This window comes from Lycium barbarum, chromosome 11, assembly GCF_019175385.1.
Source record: "Lycium barbarum isolate Lr01 chromosome 11, ASM1917538v2, whole genome shotgun sequence".
NCBI lineage: Eukaryota > Viridiplantae > Streptophyta > Magnoliopsida > Solanales > Solanaceae > Lycium > Lycium barbarum.
The window spans coordinates 74268780-74286097 of record NC_083347.1 but is presented as its reverse complement, the minus strand read 5'-3'; positions in this window follow the sequence as shown (position 1 = coordinate 74286097).

The window sequence follows — 17318 nt, the reverse complement described above, 5'->3', positions numbered from 1 at the left end:
TATTTTGATTTATCGGACCCCAAATCAAAGTCCAATTGACTCCTAAATATTTTTTGGACTAGCCATATTTTTTATCTCAATTTTTAGACCAGTCCATGTTTTAATTCACTAGTCCATCCTTTTAATACCCAGTCTAAAATTTGACCCGGTCCACAAATGGACCGGGTCCGATCCATTTTTCACCCAAATAAGCGAAACCCTTTTTAGGGTTTCCCCTTCATTTTTCATCTTCCACCGCACATCCCACCCCTTTCCCTTTCCTTTCCCGCTCCCTCTCCGCCGCTCCTCTCTCTCATTCCCTTTCTTCCTTCTTCTGCGCTCCCCCACCATACGCTGTCCCCCACTCGTCTTGTCCCCCCCGCTCCTCCTCTCTATTTCCTCAAACACAAAGTAAAAAAACAACCCTATAAAAGGGGCTCACAAGAACAGTTTAAGGGGAGGATTTTCGGATTGAGGTAATTCCCCCCCCCCCCCCCCCAAAAAAAAAAGAGGAGTTTTCGATTCAGGAAATCCCCCTAAGAATCAAGATTTCTTTTTCGAGTCAAAAACCCCCCAAGAACCTGTCGGTTTCTTTTATTTCATGAAATTCCCCAAAAACAAGTTTTTAGTCGCACTAAATCCTCAAAATATTGAGCTTGTAGTAGTTGTGATAATCCAAAATATTGAGTCAAAAATATTAGAATATTTGTTTCCTGTTTTTTTTTCGTCTGCCTTGTTTGTTGTTGTGAGTTTAAGCATCGCAATCTCTGATTTAGTAGTCTTCGAGTGTAGATTCGAGACCTTCGCCCCATTTCGCTGCACCCGAAGAAGGTAAACCCCTTCCTTTAGCTGTTTTCTGTTTGGCTAAATTATTGTTCATACTGTTCATACTATGAGTTAGTCCTGTATTAGTAGTAAGCCTGATTAGGACAGTTATGTTGTTGTTAGTTTTAAACCATGATTGTATGCGCTAAAAAATCAGTTGGGTTTTAGTGGTATCTTTATCATTTGTAAAGTTTAATCATGTTTAGGAACATTTAATTCCTGCTTATGTATTAACTGGGGTCCTGTTTTAGTCGAAGATTCAAATATATTAAGTAATCGGTTCGATCGACATCACACCTACTTTAGCCTCTGTTTGTGTATGACATGTTTTCATTTGCTTCATATCCTGTTGGTTTAGATAATATGATAATATTGGCAAATATTGTTCCAGTTCTGTTTTAGAATTAGTTTTGTCTAGTGCGAGTTTAATGCATTGTACTCTTTGATGGATAATTCGATCTTCAGTGTATTGTTTGAAGGATGCTTGTCTGTTGTTGCTTTAATATATCTGTGTGTTGATTTAAGTCAAAACAGAATTTATTAGAGATCCAGGGTATCCAATGAATGAGTCCAGTCTGTAGATTAGTTACATTCTGCTTAAGTTTTCATTGTATCAAAGTGAATTACGCATACTAGTTTGGTTGGTTCTTATCTCGCACTGGTTGTTTATCGGATTCAGTCTATGGTTCACTGATAAATGACAAGTAGGTTGAAATATATAAAGGTTGATTCAGTTTCAAATATATAAAATATCCATCACTATATCTAGCCTGATTCAGTTTCAATGAAGAAAAATACACATCATCTGACTGGGTTGTTGAAATTAGTCTAAGCTGGAAATGACATGTCAAGATTCTCTCTTTTCCAGTCAGTTGTTGCTGGTAGGCTTTTAAAACAGTAGTAAAAATGACCCTAAATTCTAAGTCTTTAAATTTCAGACTGATCTGTTGCTGCTTGATAAATTCATTGTTATGGCTTATTGTTTTGGTTGCTGAGTCTTAAAAGGAAGAGTAAAGTTTAACCAGAGATGGGATCTTGAATCTTAAAACCATTAAAATGAATCATCTGATCACTTAAAGTCTACCCTTCAAAAGCAAGACTGGTTTCCTGTCCTTTGCCATATCTTTTTAGTTTATAGCATGTGCAAGTCTTGAAGTTACTTATATATTTCTTGGTATCATTTTGAACCGAGCTAAAACTTGGTGTTGTTCTTATATCATGCCTGAATAATTGAACCTTCCATGTACAAGTACACTTGGCATAACGTTGCCATAGGTTTCACTTTAGTAATATGTTGTGGGAAAGTTTACAAATGTGATGTTGATTGTGGAAAAATTGACTGCTGCTTTACTTTTGTCATTCTTCATATTTTTGTGGCTGTACATTGTAAGTATACCTCATATGAATATGTATACATGAAATATACATAGTATACCTATAATCTAAGGAGTTGTTTTGAATTTGTGTTGTTACATGTTTAACCGTATCTATTGGTTAGATATTAATCCTTTTTTTTTTGTGTGTTTGTTGCATGATCATCGCATACGAGTCCGAGAGACTCGCCCACTTCCGCGTCCGATGTTGGGCTAAAGCCCAACGAAATTCCCTCCCGTGTCAGCCCAACAGCAATCCAGAAAAGGAGACTGCTGGGCCGAAGCCCAGCAGTGGCCTAGTAACAGCAGCGGTGGCCCAGCCAAAATAAGAGCTGCTGGGCCGAAGCCCAACATCCCCAAATGGGCCAGCCCATTTGATACTTATTATCCCTTTATTTTATTTTATGCATTAAACTTGTACTATGCAACTAACCCTTTATACTGCTTTATTGTTTTTATTTTTTAGACGAACCTTAGCAAATTAACGGGGTTTAGTCTAGTAGTGGGTAGTTAAATCAATAATCAATGCCATAAGATTCACCCTCTTTCATTTTTTGCATTTATCTATAATATTTGTAGTATTCACCTTCATTAGGTTAATTAATTTTTTAAAAGAGCATGACCACGTATTTGAATTAAAGGAAACATGATTTATCTTTACTATTTTTAAATTTCAAACGTCATTAATATGCCAATATAAATTCCAGTATATTTTAAACTCTTCAAGTTGAGTCAATCATACATATTTAGCTAAGTATATTTAATAAGGAACAATAAAAGGGATAGAGTAAACTCACTAGCTATTTTGTATTTCATTTATCTTTCTTTCTAAAAATGCAAAGTTAATTCATACTTCATCATTTGGTTTGTTTCAAATATATATAAAACATTGCCTTAACCCGCGTCTCCTTCTATTTTTATACAAATTATTATATTTCGTAAAACTAATTTTGAATAGCATTATTCCATTCCCATTTAAACCATTAGCGACACTCATAACTTTATAGCACTTCAGAATATCCTTTTATACAAATTGTTAGTCTCGTTTTAAGTAGCGTTATTATTTGAAGCCTTTTACAAGTCCTATTATAAGTAGCATTTGAAATCCCTTTTTATGCAAAACATTATATTTCGTGAGTCTTATTTTCAGACAACATTACTATTCTCATTCAAAGTTTTAACAGTATTTACAAGTCTCATTTTTAGAAGCATTCCCTTTATGCAAATTATTATATCTTCCTACAAGTTAGTTCAAATGGCACTACTATATTTTACAAGTTATTTTCTTAAAATTCAAACCCTATATTTAACCTTAATTAATTAACCTAAGTTTGGTCGGATAACCGTAAGTTAACGGATTCTAAAGGATGCCTAACCCCTTCCCTTTAGGATAATATAGAAACCTTACCTAGAATCACACTGGTTAAGCAGACCATTAACAGAGGTTTAGTTTTAGCTTTACCTTAGTTAATATCTAGGTGTCCTAATTCACCGTAAAATCAATTAGGTGGCGACTCCTTAAAACAAAGCAAATTTAGGAATCACCAATATGTTGTACTCCGCTTCAACTCGGGTTAAAAATGGGGTGTGACAGCTTGGCGACTCCACTGGGGAACTTAGGTTCTTACCCATAACAACTTAGGTTAATAATTAATTAATTGGATGTTTTGGGTGTTTTGCCTTTATTTTTGCTTTGTTGTTTTCGTATGTGCTTTTAAATAGCTTTTATTATGTGAAATTTTCTATGTTACTGCTTTCCTTAAACTGGCATTCCGTTCATATTTCCTCCATTCCTGGAAAATTCACACAAATTCACACACTTAAAGCGGTTTCGCGGTTCGCGGCCATGCACTACTAAATTACCCTTTAGTTGGATCGATCTTGTGGATTTAGTCGATCGGCGGTGCAGTCGACGGCCACGGACTTTCCACTCCCAAGTTGTCCGCTTGGGGGAACCTTGTGTCATAGGAAGCCAACTCCTAGTCAGCCTAAGATAAAGCTAAACCAAAACCCTTTTAAGAACATGCACGAACCTAGGAAGGCTTAATACCCAAGGCGTATTAAGTCCATTAGTCAACCTCGTCCAAATGTCCAAGTGGGTTCATGACCCCAAGCGACGCTTATCATGTTATGTGTGCATTATTTGAAGTTGATTGGGCCAAATATCGACCATTGCTCTAATTAATTAAACTTTAGGAGGGTGGGGTTTGACTAACCTTTTGTGATGCAGATAGCCATGAAGATCGCGAGTTTTGAAAGAAGCTTGGACGCAGTTGAACTTAGCTTACTTTTAGGAATATTTTTTCTTTTCTTATTTGGCATGTAATAAAGCTTAAAAATATTTATGTACTTCATTTTGGGAATAGACTCGTTTAATTAATTAAAGAGCAAATGGGATGACATATAATGGCACCTTCATCTTTCAAATACACGTTAGGCCTACCTCGGGCATAAGGAGGTCCCCTACGTATTAACACGCGTGGCTGTTTATTTTATATACTTGTGTTATAAGCTTTTAAGTTGTGTGCTTGTTTGCTAAGTGGTTCACTTGAATTTACTTGCAATATGCTTGCTTTTTTTTGCGATTATCACCTGATGCCAAGCTCATTACTTAAATTTAAAAAGACTCTTATTTGAATTTATTTATGAAAAGTTATTACTTGATATTTACTAACATCATCTTTGTTTCAGAAGAAAAATAAAATTCATATTTGCTTTGCCGCACAATTGCATATTGTTCATTAATTATTTTGCATCATCTTCACTTCAAAAAAAAAAAAAAAAAAATATTCCACAGTTAGCGCACTTTAGCCACTCTAGAGCACCTTTAAGATCGTTCGCATTCTTAGCATGACTCCCCACAAATTTCTAATCGTCGGAGGAAATTTCCTAATTTTCGCATACATGAACTAGCCTTGAAAATCCTTAAAGTTAACTCTTGTCATTCCAACTTTGTTTTAAAGGCATTCTCTTATCGTTATTTGCTTAGTTACTCAAATCTATTAGTGTCGAACAATTTGTCTAGCATCAAACTGCAAATTCTAGAGCCTTTTTGTCCTTCTTTTACGGGTATGATCTTCTGTCTCAAACGACGAAACATTTGACCCATTAGCTCCATGCCTCGTAGAATCCATTTTGCATTCGGTTCACGTCATGGAACTTTTACTTTCAAATTCTATCATTTTCAGCATTTATCGTTTCTTAAATTGGTAGATGTCCAAATTTATTGGTCCAATCTATCAAATGGCACTTCTCGATATTTGTTCGATTTTTGCCATCAAGTTGTTCAAGAATGACTGTTCAAGTACCTTGCTTCTGCGGAGTCTCCGCTCAGTCAATCGCGTCATTCTAGGTCGCTGAAGTTTATCTTCGCGCACCCATTAATTTCAATTTTTGGCATACAAGTCGAAGGATAATCTCATAGGTCTCCTCTCCGTGACATTTTGCAACCTGCCAGTGCTTCGTAACTCTCTGGTATATTAAATTCAACTGTCTTGCGCCCGATCAATCATGATCTTCTCTAAGCTAATCTCTTGCGTTATTTAAAAAAAAAACTTTTTCACACCACCCGAACTACGTTTGACCTGATTTCCTGTCGGATACAGGATACGTAGGCAGCCTATATAAGGCCCGGTCTTCTTTACTGCAAATTTTAATATTCCCCGAACGAGGGAGCATGAAACTGGGACAATTTTGGTATGCAACCCAAGACATCTTCTCAAAACGTCCTAAAACTGGGACAAACTATAAAAAAAAAAAAAGGGAATTAAAAAAAAAAATGTATGCCGAAATTGGTAAGAATTAACTCAGAACCGAACTTTGGCGTTCAATATGAGTCAACCTTTCTTCAAAATGGCATGTTCTACTCCAATGTAGTTTTATTTTCTTCCGATTCATTCGCAACCGTCAGAGCTAAATAGCTGGTGATTCATTTTCGTCCATTCGTTTCCTTTATATGACTCAAGTCATCTCTAATCTAGAGCCTGCTTAATTAGATCACAAACTTTAAATGGGATATATATATATATATATATATATATATATATATATATATATATATATATATTATTTTGGGCATTTACTTCATGCACTAACATTTTATTTTGTTTGTGAAGTTTACTTTTCTCTTTAAAAGGTTGTCTGGCATTGAACATTGTTTTGGCTGCGAATCTGCATTAAGGACGAGATACAATGGCAAAAAGATTTGAATCAATCAACACCGGTATGGGTTTGGCGCAAGAACAAAATGATAGCAAGGGAAGGGTGGTTTGAAAAAATATTGTAGTCAATCTGGGAGATACCTTAAGCCTTCTTCCTAACGCAACCTCAACTCCCAGCACAATTTGCAACGTTTCCTTAGCCATTTCGCCTCACTTAGATCCTACCTATATCATTCCACAAATGCCTTCAACCTACACTCCCGATCAAGTAGCGATAATTCCTAATCCTCAATTTTCCATAACCACTACTCAATTCGAGAAAAGTAAGAAAAACGAACTGGCAATATCCCCATATAGGAGGCCTGGAAAGAAAATCAAATCGCTTTACCATGAAGATTTGGGAAAAGAACTCCACAATTTGAGGAAAGTCATTAATGAAGAGGTATGTTCAAGGAATTTTCAGATTTTGAAGTATGAAGATTTATGTGTGCATCCAAACGTTGAGCTTCCGTCAGGGTACAAAATACCTAAGTTTAACACTTTCAATGGGAAGAGAGATCCCGTCGCTCATTTAAAGGACTATTGCAGCAGATTAATTGGTATTGGACATATTGAAGCCGTACGAATGAGATTGTTCATTCAAAGTTTATCAGGATCAGCACTCTATTGGTACACTAAACAAGATTTTAGCAAATGGCTTACGTGGGAAGATATGGCCCGCGGATTTATAAAGCAATTCGAGTTTAACAATGGAGGCGATCCGCACATAGCCGATTTGCTTAGAATAAAGAAAACTCCACATGAGTCTTTCCAAGAATATGCCATACGATGGAGGTTAGAAGCTTCAAAAATACATCCTCCATTATCCGAGAGGGAATTGATCTCAACCTTCATCCAAATTCAGGAAGACTTATATTATGATAAGTTGCTCGGAGCTTGTGCACACAACTTCTCTGATTTGATTAGGATTGGTAGAGAACTAGAAAATGCCATTCAAGAAGGGAGAATTACAAATAGCTCAGCAACACAAGCCGTTCACCAAACCTTCCAAGCGAAGACACCCCGAAATCTGCAAAGTGAAATGAAGGGAAACCAATTTGCTTCCACGACTATGCATCAAGCGCAATGCCATAAAAGTCACCAAATTTTTCAATCTTATGCCACTATGCAATGTCCTCGTCAGCAAAACTCCCAGCAAGGCTACCAACAACGGTTTCACCAAGCACAATCAAGCTCTCAATATCAAAAGAAGAGGAAATCCTTTTGCTTCACTACTCTAAATGAACCATTGTCAAATATATTTGAGAGGTTGAGTGCTAAGGGTATTCTACAACCAAAGGAGGGATTTATACCTAAGCATCCACCGCCAAACTTTGATTTATCTAAGAGTTGTGCTTATCACTCAAACATTCAAGGACATGACATTGAAGAATGTCCAGCACTAAAATTTAAGATTCAAAGCATGTTTGAAAGTGGCAAAATAAAGCTACAGCTAGAGCCTTCAACCGGTAATATTGCAAACACAAAGACAACTGTTGTTAAGGGTGATCCATCGAAACTGGCACCAAGGCATTTGAAAAGAAAGCGTGCAACAAGTCAAGCAGACTGACAGGGACATCATCTCGCCACTCGAGAATATCATTCTCCACATGCCCATCTTTAGGAGTAGCCGATATCTTGTAATCTTTTCTAGACTTTTATAATGAACTACGGTCGACCTGATTCCTATTAGTAGCAGGATACGTAGGCGCCCATGTTGGGTCCGGTCTCAATAAATAAAAATTCCAATTTTCCCCCATAGTCGAACTGGAGAAAGTTTGCAGACGGCTTATCCCAAGCCATATTCACATAATCAGATTTCTACAATGGCATAGCAACGAGAAGCACAGATTCAAAGCCAAAGCTTCAATGTTCAACGCAAGGCAACCACTTCCTTTTATACTAACAAATTTTCTTTGAGTAGCGCAGAATCGATTTTTAGCTACTCCTCAACGATAATGCACGGCATACGAATCTTAGCATCAAGAAAACATCACGAAAGTCATGAAGCAAGGATGATTCAAAATCAACACAAATTTCGAAACTTATAATTTTCTTTGAGCGCAGGAATTTTATTCGTGGTGAAATATCACCAAGGTTTCCAGCTGCGGAAGCTGAAGTATGCTTACAGCTTTGCAGGGACTGCGCATCGAGCGGTTTGAATCTTCTTATAACGCGCACAGATATTATTGCTTTCAAATGATCTGCGCATGCACTACTATTTTAAATACCACACACTGCATACGCACTATTGCTTTAAATTCCCTGCACTGCATGCATTACTATTTTAAATACCACGCACTGCATATGCACTATTGCTTTAAATTCCCCACACTGTATATGCACCATTGCTTTAAAGTTCCCGCACTGCATGCACTACTATTTTAAATACCACGCACTGCATACGCACTATTTCTTTAAATTCCTTGCACTGCATGCATTACTATTTTAAATACCACGCACTGCATATGCACTATTGCTTTAAATTCCCCGCACTGTATATGCACCATTGCTTTAAAGTTCCCGCACTGCATGCACTACTATTTTAAATACCACGCACTGCATATGCACTATTGCTTTAAATTCCCCGCACTGTATATGCACTGTTGCTTTAAAGTTCCCGCACTGCATGCACTACTATTTTAAATGCCCCGCACTACATATGTACTATTACGTTCAAATGTATCTCACTGCATACACACTACTGCTTTCAAATGTCCCGCACTGCAAAAGCACCGCACCTGCATTTCATTATTACTTTCAAATGCCCTACAAAGGCACAGCATCATTGTTCGCAAACGCACAGCATTTGGGTTCGTCCACCCTAAAATAGGACATATTGGGTTCTTCCACCCTAAAATAGGATACCTGGGTTCTTCCACCCTAAAATAGGATACTTGGGTTCGTCCACCCTAAAATAGGATATATTGGGTTCTTCCACCCTAAAATATGATACTTGGGTTCTTCCACCCTAATAGGATGCTCGGGTTCGTCCACCCTAAAATAGGACATATTGGGTTCTTCCACCCTAAAATAGGATATTGGGTTCTTCCACCCTAAAATAGGATACTTGGGTTCTTCCACCCTAAAATAGGATACTTGGGTTAGTCCACCCTAAAATAGGATATATTGGGTTCTTCCACCCTAAAATAGGATGCTTGGGTTGGTCCACCCTAAAATAGGATATATTGGGTTCTTCCACCCTAAAATAGGATATTGGGTTCTTCCACCCTAAAATAGGATACTTGGGTTCGTCCACCCTAAAATAGGACATATTGGGCTCGTCCACCCTAAAATAGGACATATTGGGTTCTTCCACCCTAAAATAGGATGCTTGGGTTCGTCCACCCTAAAATAGGATACACGGGTTCTTCCACCCTAAATAGGACATAATAGGACATTTCGGGCTCATCCGCTTTTCATATGTTGCATGGGCTGTGCACCGCCCTTTGAGATCTCTGCATAAGGCTGAGCACCGCCTTTCATATGTTGCATGGGCTGTGCACCGCCCTTTTGTAATTTTTGCATGGGCTATGCACCGCCCTTTGAAATTTCTGCATAAGGCTGTGCACCGCCTTTCATGTTGCATGAGCTATGCACCGCCCTTTTAAATTTCTGCATAAGGCTGTGCACCGCCTTTCATATGATGCATGGGCTGCGCACCGCCCTTTGCATCGCTTTCATATATTGCCTGGGCCATGCACCGCCCTTTTAAATTTCTGCACAAGGCTGTGCACCGCCTTTCATATGATGCATGGGCTGCGCACCGCCCTTTGCATCGCTTTCATATATTGCTTGGGCCATGCACCGCCCTTTTAAATTTCTGCATAAGGCTGAGCACCGCCTTTCATATGATGCATGGGCTGCGCATCGCCCTTTGCCTCGCTTTCACATATTGCTTGGGCCATGCACCGCCCTTTCTAAATTTCTGCATAAGGCTGAGCACCGCCTTTCATATATTACATGGGCCATGCACCGCCTTTTGTCTTAATCATTAGACTCATCGACATATACTTGTCTTAGTCCTTCAAATGAATTCATTTATATTCTGCCGAAATTTCGGCAGCATTTCCCCTGTAAATACACCATCCCCGAGAATCTAACTCGGTCAATTTATCAACAACAAACCCGAGAATGCAACTCAGCCAAATTATCGACAACAATACCAACAATCATACTAACAACTTCAACAATCAATCCAAAATATATTCTAACATTAACAACCCTTTCTACACAATTCGACGGCATTTCATTTATACTCAATTCGATCACATATAATCAAGCCAACATCAACGCTTACACATTCAAATACTTGCCCAAGACCTTACCAACACAATTCAAGAATACTTCAAACAATTCACATAATGTTCAAAACAACCCAATCAACATACTACTTCACCCGAAACCTTCCAAACTCAACAAGAACAATAACACCACATCTTCTTCCTTCAATTCATGAACTATACCCATAATTCACACTCTAACAACATTATTCTCATAATTGAAAGAAACCATATTAGAACCACATTAATTCCTCCAATAATTTCTTGACGATTACAACTTTATTTCAATTTTTCCAACCTTTATTTTCATTATGGAATCCACAACTACAACAATCAAAATGCTAAATAAAATCACTTCTTCACACCTTATCAACATACCTATATTCGGCCACACTATACACATACATGTTTCATGAATTCCATCTATTTCTACATTCTTCAACATACATAAATCATCTATAACACATGTAAAAGAAGATTGAACCTTACCTTCCTCCACTTGTCTTCTTACTTGGCTAGGGTTTATAAATCATCCAAATGAATGCTTGGCTTGCTCTAACAACTCCCTCATGTTAATGAGGACCTTCCAATTGGTGGAAATACTAGAAGAAAATAATTTTTCTTGATCAATTTCTATAACCTCATATTATGAGTCATGGCCGAATGGCCTTTGTTTCCTTTCTCCAAGTTTTCTTCTTGGAGTTTCCATGAATAATTGTCTTGCTTTGTGAGAAATTGTCCACATATATATATTTAGCCTCATCAAATAGCATATGGACACATGCCCCTTCTCCCTTTTTCTTGAAGTTTCTTAAAAATAAACAAAGAAGACTAAGTATCTTCTTATGTAAGCTTTAGTCCACATATATATATATATATATATATATAATTAGTCCCCATTAAATAAAAATGTGGAAATATGATTATATGCCACACGACCAACATGGCCCCTTCAAGAACCCTCTTGAATGTTTTGTGAAATTCCCATTTTGCCCTTAGCCTTCCACAATATTACCATGAACCACTTTGTGAATTTCCCTTTTTACCCTTAGCCTTTCTCAATATTTCCATACTAATAAACAACTTGTTCATTAAAAAAAATTTGGAAAATAGTCTTGCCTTTGACTTCTCGCAATTATCTCGAATTACCCGAATGTACAAAATACGGGATATAACAAAATCCTTCATGTGAAAACAAGCACAGAGATAGTCTTTCAATCATTTTATAACACTATGGTCGTTTCCAGAGATAATCAAGTCATCCACATAAACTAAGACGTTAAGTTGCATACCTCCTCGCTGCATCATGAAGAGAGAATAATGTGAATGACTGTTTGAACCCATATTTCATCAAAGTACTTGAAAATTTCGTAAACTAGCACTGTGGGGCTTGTTTCAAACCATACAAAGAATTCTGGAGTCGACATACTTGGCTCGGACCAAGAACACGAAATCCCGGTGGCAATTTCATATAAACTTCCTCTGTAAGGTCACTGTGCAAGAAGGCATTATGAATATCCATCTGATGCAACTCCTAATTTCGCACAGAAGCAACTGCCAGGAAGGTCCGAACGGTTACTAACTTAGCAATCGGAGCTAACGTTTTATTCCTTCCTCATGTTTATTCCCGAAAATGACCGACCGAGCTTTATATCGCTCGATTGTACCGTTAGAGTAGTACTTGATCTTGTACACCCATCGACATCCAAGTGCTTTCTTATCCGGTGGTAATGTTTCTAATTTCCACGTTCCATTGTCCTCCAATGCGCGGATCTCTTGCAGCATGGCTTTTCTCCAGTGTCCCTTTTTCATTGCCTCCGAGAAGGTTTTTGGCTCGGTTCCTGTGGTGATTGCTAGAAGGAAACTTTGGTGTTGTGAGGAAAAATTATCGCAAGATATATAGTGAGCTAAAGGATAAGGCGCACCTGAGGGTTGTTAAGGATCGGGCAGACGCGTTGATGGACCTTCTTTCCGGAATTTTTCAGTGATGTAACCGCGCAACCAAATCGATTCATGCTTTTGACATTTACCCTGACCCAATTGTTCTTCCGCTGGCATTTCGTTAGCCTGAACACCTTCCGTCCGTACTTCTCCACATTTTCTCTATGTGGATTGGCTTCTGTCCGGTTCGATTCTGGTTGATCCGTATGTTCGATATTCGGTGTCAGTACTTTATCCATCCGAGTTTCATTCGTACCTCCATTATCAGTCTGGTCTTCTTCGAAATTGTGTTGGTTTCTTTCTTCCTCCGTTTCGTCCGGGATCACTTCTATATTGTCGACCAAGTTACCTGATCCTATAGCAAAAGGGAACTTAGTCTCGTAGAAGTCCACATCTCTTGAGACTAAATATTAACCGTTTTCTAAGTCATACCATCTCTAACCCTTCTGTCCGTAGGGGTATCCCAAGAAGACACACCTACGATTTTGACACTCAAACTTGTCCCTCGTTCTTCCCTTTGTATGTGCATAATATAGTAACCCTAGTACCCTTAAGTGGTCATAATGTGGCGCTTCCCCGTACAAAACGTCATAGGAGGTTTTCCCATTAAAAATCGAAGATGGTGTTCTATTGATCAAATACCCTACAGTTAAAACACATTCTCCCCAGAATCTGATTGAAAGATGACCCTGAATTCTTAATACTCGCGCCACATTAATAATGTGACGATGTTTTCTTTTGATTCTTCCATTCTGCTATGGTGTCTCTGTGCAAGATGTTTGGAAAAGAATTCCATGTTCGAAGGAGTAAGTCTTCATACATGTGAACTCAGTTCCGTTATCACTTCTAACAATCTTCACTCTCTTACCAAACTACCTATCCACCAAGGCGAAGAAATTTTTCAAGGTTTGGGGCACTTCTTTCTTATCGATTAAAAGAAAAATTCACACGGTTCGCGAACGATCATCCACAATAGTAAAAAAAATACGAAGCACCATAAGAGGAAGGGGTTCTATATGGTCCCCATAAATCACAATGAATCATATAAAAAATATCCCAAGTATATTATCACTTAAAGGAAAAACACATCTTGTTTGCTTTGCCCTTTGGCATACATCACATTATTTATCTAATCTATTACTAATATCTTTTAGGCCTAATGCCGTAATGGACTTTGTTACTTGTGTTGAAGGATGACCTAACCGTTTGTGCCAAAGATTGAACCAATCGACTGCCTCCGCCTTCATAGCTCGTATCCGCGGCACGTTTCGAAAATAGTAAAGTCCACCTCGACGCTTACCCGTTCCAAGCAGCTTCCTCGTGGTGGCTTCTTGAATAGCACACATAATTTTGTTAAATCTTACATCACAATCTAAATGATCAATAAGTTGTGACACAGAAATTAAATTGCATGTTAGATTTGAAATGTAAAGGACATCCTTCAACCAAATTCTATTATTTAGCCTGGTTGTTCCTTCTCTCGTGACCACCGAGCTACTTCCATCTGGAAACCCAACCGGATACTCAGGAATGTCCCGCTGATCACTCAGTTCATCCAGATTACCTGTCACATGGTTGGTAGATCCAGAGTCAATAATCCAGGATGAGTTTTCGGTACTATCCATCTTGCCATTTGGGTTTATTCCTTGGGAATGCAACACGTGAATCATAGTCTTCCGGATCTCTTTGCTCAAATTGTGAATTGCTGTCCCGCATGTGCTCACCGGTCCTATCTCCGCCTGAGCTCCTTCCTTGGCAACTATGAAGTTATCCCGGTAGTTGCCTCTTCCACGATCGGATCCGGTCCACCCCTCTGATGTTGTTGCTGTCCTCGTCCTCTTCCTCCGATTTTTTCATCTCCTTTTTTATTTTCTAGCCACCAATTCGGATAGCCAATAAGTTGAAAACATCCGTCCGTAATGTGTCCAGATCTCAAGCAATGTGTGAAGAATGCACCCTCATTTTTGCCTTCAGCTTGGTCATGATCCCTTGCACGGCAAAAACCATGCTTTCACTCTGGTCCTCCATTTTTCGTGTGATTCTTCTTACACACTCTTCTTGCACCAGCTTCGAATAGACCTTCTTTGATGATGGCAATGGTTCCTGGGCCAGTATGTTTAACCTCACTGTTCCATACATTGCTTCATCCAATCCCATGAGGAAAAAATGGATTTTTCTTCTTCTCTTTTGGTTTCTAGGGCCGTTCCTAGATTGCACGTGCACTTTCTGCACTTGCAAGTTAGAATCTGTTCGTAATTTGCCAATTCCTCCCACAACTTAGTGAGTTTTCCATAGTAATCCACTATGGTCCTTCCTTTCTGCTTGCACTCCTCGAGTTCCACCTTTAGTTGTTGCATCCGAGGGCCGTTGATAATGGCGAATAGCTCTCGGATGCTCGTCCATAATTCTTCTACTTCCTTTTTATGTGAAATCGTTGAGTGAAGCATTGGTTCTATGGTGTTGCGAATCCACAACACTAATAGTGAGTTTATAGTCCACCAATCTTCCAAGTTTGGCGACTCTTCATCTGGCTTTCTGATCGTGTCGTCAATGAAGCCGGATTTCTTCTTTGCCCTTATGGTTGTCCTCATGGATCTAGCCCATTCTTCATGATTTTCACCCTTCAATTGGACTTTTGTCACCACATTTCTAAGGTTATCATTCGACATAATGTTATAAGGAGAGATTGTTTTTCTTTGGGTTTTGTTTTCTTCACTGGCGATTCCTTTGCTTTTATCACTGGTTTCTCCATCTCCTGCTGTTGTTTTAGGGTTTTTGTGTTCTTTCTAATGTGGCACTGATACTATGTTAAAATCGAGACAGGGACAAGAATTTAGAGAAACAAGAATAATGAGAGAATTCTTTCTGCTTTGTATTCATCATAATGACCTCCTTCTATACAAGTAAGGTCCTCCTTACCCTAGTCTAATAAGGTAATCCTATTCCAATAGAACTATAAATTCTTTATTACCATAATTACAAATTCGCCATAAATAAACCAAACATATAACAATTAGACTAGAATAGAGTTCCCACCGACGGGACCGGATAAACTGGTCCGGTCACACTCAGTGTCAATAAGGAATAATAACTAAATCGATTTTTGCACACTAAGGTTCAATATTCGAAATACGAAAAAAACATTAAACAAACTAACGGGTATTTCAATGTGGAGATTTTTCGATTGTCACCCCATCTCATTTTATATTCCACTTTTCTTTCCAGAACAGTTGAACAAAGTAACATGCTCCAAAGCTATCTTTCAGGTATACTAACATTTCTTTTTCTGGTCCACTGGAAACCAGTTAGGACTCATAATTAACAAGTGTATATACTCTGTACTTTACATTATATGTGTATGTGCTTTTTGGGTAAGTTTTTAAACTTTTCATCTTCTTACATATTGAACAAGTTTTTATTTTTGTGCATTTTCTTTTATCTCTGAACCATTAGGGGATTGAAGAATTAGAATTTGTAAAGAAGAAAGTTCCAGCATTATGGAAATGAAATTGTCTTTTGTTGGAGAAGAATAAACACAGAATTAGTACACTACAAAACAAAGTTAAAAAGGAGATTTAACATTGGAGATTTGTAGCTAGGGGAGATTTCGGTGACGTAAGAAGATTAATAACATTTGTTCACGGAAAGCAAAAGGGACAAGGAACAACTAGAATATGTTGGCAATTTAAGACTTTAATAGGCAGCGATTGCAGGGTAACTAATATAATAAGCCAAAAAGACAAACTTTCAGAATGCAGTGGGTGTTATTACCACTAAAAATCATAATTATTATTGTTTTCTAGTCCTCTTTTTCATTTTCTTCTGCCTTATAGAGCAATCAAATTCAAAAAGAATGGTTTGACGTCCAATAATATAAGTATTAGATTAGACATAGAAATGTTTATATCACTGAACCTTTCCGTTTGTCATTTTCAGTTTTCTAGAGTAGTCCTAGTGATTTTCACATCACATGCCATATGGTTAAACTAAAATTAAGAAATGTAGTGGGATGATTGAAATCTATCCTTAATAAAATTTTTTGAGTTTGATCCCTGAAAATAAAGAATTTTTCAATAGAAGGCCTACTTAGCGTACACAAATCCGAGTTATCCAGTATCAAGACCAGACAACTTCAAGTAATGATTAGTTAAACCCGGAAAATATAAAAATACATAGTCTATGGAAGACGTCAAAGTGGAGTGCAGGCAAGAAAAGGAAGAAAGAAGCTTAGCAATTAAGTTTATTAGTGTCATGATGGGCGCTACTACATTTGCCTGCACCTTCTTGAAGACTCATTGCTAGAGTGTTGAGCCCCTTTTGCATCAACTTTAGAATTTAATATCACCAATATATATCTGTAGTTTAAGCAAAAATATATGCAAGGTCCTTCAAAATCTTATTGGCCAAAATTAAAGGGGATTTGATGCACATAATCATGAATTTCCACCAAGTCTCAAGACTCCCCTTGCTCTCTTTCACATCTTTTGTAGCAGAGAGACCGCAGTACTTGAAATAACTACAGTATTTTAATACTCTCTGTATTTAATTCCAACAAAGAGTTGTAACGTACTGTATATAATGACGAAAAGATATCATACTATTGGGGTCATAATTTGGTTAATATATATGCTGGTTATGTAACTATGTAGGGATTACTAATCAAGAAATTGTTGTGAAGAGAATATTTATTTTAAGAGCATTTTTAATTTATCCTGAGA